Here is a 3,939-nt window from a genome sequence, read left to right as displayed (position 1 = left end):
TACACACATTTGTTCCAGGCACTGTATCATAAACGCCACCCCCAACCGCAATTATTTGGTTTCACTTCAGCATCTGGGCACTGCTCGAAAAACAAAAAATGCCTTGATCGGTTTATATGTCAATCAGCCTTGTACCGCGGTGGGGTTAAAACATTTCAAAACTATTTTCAGCCACCATTACAATATCAGTTTTAGCAACTCAGTGGCGTCGTAGGTATGGTGTTGGCGTACCACCTCATGGCCCGCCGAGTTCGATTATCGGGCATTCATTGAGGAGTGAGAGATGTGTATTTCTGGTGATAGAAGTTGTCTCGACGTGGTTCGGAAGTCACGTAAAGCCGTTGGTCCCGTTGCCGAACAACCACTGGTTCCATGCAATGTAAAAACACCATACCAACAAACAAACAATATTAGTTTTCCCCTTGTGAATTACGGTGCCAGCAACACCTGTGAACAGCTGTCGGGTTGGAACAGCTATCTCTCACATTGAACAACAACTAAATGCACAGAGAGAGAAAAACATCGTATGTTTCAAGCGCTAAGAAGGCTGCGCCACGCCCTCGTCTTTCTCTCAGTGTACTGTTTAAAAAAAAAATTGTGACAAGTTTTTTCAACACCTTCCCCCCCGCGCCCGGCCTTGTTCATGGACGTAGCTTCCTGTGGGACAGTGGAACAGAACATTCCAGAGAAATAATAAGCAAGACAAGAACTTATAAGATTTTGGTGAGTAAAACTTTTTTTTTTTGCCATGATCCATCTTTTTTTCATCGTTTGATGATTATTTTTTATGTATAAAACGCTGTTAAATCAATCAATAATCATCATTATATTTACCATCGTTAGGATTAATATGGATACTATGTCTATTCATTTCTATTGAATAGATGTGACAATATTTTCGGGAGATTTTCGTATTTAGAATTTTTTTTTTATAACTCATGGTTTTGCTTGGAGTATTTCGAACATACTCCATGTTTACTGATGTTTAATAACGTGTCCAATGCTATTAATTGCTTGCAAGTTTGTTAGCCTGAATCACCAGTATCTTCATTCACATGTTTCCTAGGATTCTATTTTAATATAATCCATGTCTATTAATTTAATTAATTGTGTGTGAAAGTATTTATGTTTGAGCAGGTATTTTGCAATGCCCACCATTATCATCATCATTAAATTTCTATTTACAAGCTAGCTATGCCATTTCTTTATTAATGTTAACTGGAGTTTGTGACAATTTTAATTGTGAAAGTATTAGATTTTAATCGCTATTAACTTCATCATTCATCGTCATTCACAAGCTTCTTGTGATTGTCGTTATCATATACTCCATGTCATGTTTGTTGATATGTATCGCTCTGTTTTCTGTGTGGGACAACAATTTTGGGGTTCTTTTGTGTATTTTATTAAAAAAAATGAATAAAAATTAATGAGGTTGGGGGTTTAGAAGCGAATTTTTTTTACCATTACCATGCACAAATGAAACATAACGTGGGGTTACAATAAGAGAAAAGTATTCAGGTAATCTCATACCATAAAAGCATAATGAAATACATTTTAGTGTTTAAACTAAGGAGCTGCAGGTTAAAAAAGTGTAACACCCTCAAAAAATTCATAGAATTTCATTCGACAAACTGTTACTTAGGCATAATTCCCATACAATTAGCTTTAATAAAAAGAAGTCTTAGTTCATAGTATCATCTGAACGATATCATCGCGATTTGAAAGCAAAACATGTTCAATATTGCTTTATTCAGTTTTAACATACTGGCGCACAGAATGCTTCCAGGTTATTGATAATGCGGCAATGCACCAAGATTTTAGCAAAATAAGGTTATTTTAAAAATCCAGAGACATGCAGATGGGGGTCAGCTGAGACATAATCTAGTCCAAAGTCAGTTTGACACAAATCAGCTAAATTTCACAAGCACAAAGAGACGATAGTGTATGTACTAGGTCAATTATTCATGGATTATTTAGACAGATAGACATGCATGCATAAAGTCAAACACATAACCGGTGAACTTAAGTATTAATGATGAAATGTATTTAAAGAATTACTCACAAATCCTTAAAAATTATGTTTTTCTTGTTTTTTTTCTAATTCCATTTATTAATTCATTAGTTTAGACTTGAAAATTTATGACCGACGTTTATTACAGTATATTTGAATCACATCTCCGCATGGGACTCACTTTTCATTAAACATATATAGTATGTGAGACGCGTCTATATATGGGATATTTTTTCTTTATTTCATTTGATTTTTCTATTAATTTTTTTAATTATGACTGTGAGCGTTGGGCATCGACATATAGTGAATAAGTATTAGCATAAATACCCCTGTTTATACACACACACACAAACACACACACACATATATATATATATACATATATATATATATATATATATATATATAATATAGTATATATATATATATATATATAGTGTATAATATATATATTTTATTTATATAGTATATATATATCTATATATATATATATATATATATATATATATTATTATATGAAATAGAGCAAAATCGTAATGAGGGTCAATTGTTTTCCGGACTCCTGGTATTTCTACCCTACTTTCAATTATGTCTCTACATTAGAAAAAAAATCCTTTGTATATCATTCAAAACAAAATCCATAAATCAGCCGTTCAGACAGAATGAGGGGCAAAAGTTCAGTCCTTCAGTCATCAGTCAGTTGGAGAATTCGTTGTTCTATTTCACAAGTGAAATGAAATGAGTCTTAGTTCATCAAAACAAACACTCTAACAACAAAACGAAAGCAAAAACTTCAATGTTTTCGGGGTGGATAATGTCACTTGGAATTTATTCCTAAGTAATTTCATTTCAAAAATATGTTTTTGTTTCGGAATTCTATCTATGAGTTTAGTATACTCTGATTCGCAGCGAGGATTTTATGAAAGATATTCATTATATTCATGACAGTGGTTTTAAATCATATTAAGGATCCCTCAAATAACCCCATATTCACAATTCATGTTTCTGTTGGAGTTTATCGTCTTCCACTTTTTCAGTAGTATATCATCTTGTTTACAAAGACTTGCAAAAATAATCCAATTTAATTATAACGTCAGGGTAATAAAATCATTATAGAAATAGCTACCTTTAATTATGGATTCCTTAAATGGCTGCGATGTTTAGTAATCCCAAGTCTGAATTGCAGTTTGAAAGGGAAGAGACAATAATTTTCAATAATATTGACTAACAGTATCTACCTCAGGAACCTTGAGATGTCTCTTGATGAGTAGCTTCATTAATGTGTTCGATTTGTGTGAGCGTTGTATCTTGGCTACTTTTATTTTAAAATCTGCAACAACTATTCTATATCTCACTTTAGAAAATTTTATATGGGTTGTTGCCTTTGCTGTAATTGACAATATAAATCCGACAATTAACCACTATTGTTTGACATCTCTATGAATGATGTGTCATGTGGCCTTCTCTCCGAAGTTTCTGGTATGGCCGTATGTCTGCTTTCTTTCCACCATTTTATTGCAAGATTGTCAGTTTTAATTTTTTTTTCAGCTGACTGTCCTTGTCATCAGGGTTCTGTTTCTCTTCCCCTACCATTTTCTCTCTTTCCACCAGGAATTTCCTTCGGATCGGTTTTTGTTTCCTTATCCGTAATTAAGGTGAATTGTCTACCTATTGAAAACAACTTTCTCTTTGTTTCTTTACTAGTTCATGGTAAAGAAATCCTGGACACTGGCAGAGAAGAGATCCCCAAAACTTAATTGAACCTCCCTGGGCAAGGCATCCTCAAAACCTACCAGGTGCTCCCTAGCAATGACGTTTAACCAGGGTATGCTGTCCTGGATGAAAACATCCCTAGAGCTAGCTGACACTCCCTGAACATCCCTAGACCAAGTTGGCACTCCCTGAACTTCCCCTAGTTGGCACTCCAT

The sequence above is a fragment of the Macrobrachium nipponense genome, chromosome 1 (genome assembly GCF_015104395.2).
Source record: "Macrobrachium nipponense isolate FS-2020 chromosome 1, ASM1510439v2, whole genome shotgun sequence".
NCBI lineage: Eukaryota > Metazoa > Arthropoda > Malacostraca > Decapoda > Palaemonidae > Macrobrachium > Macrobrachium nipponense.
Note: the sequence above shows the minus strand (reverse complement) of the source record.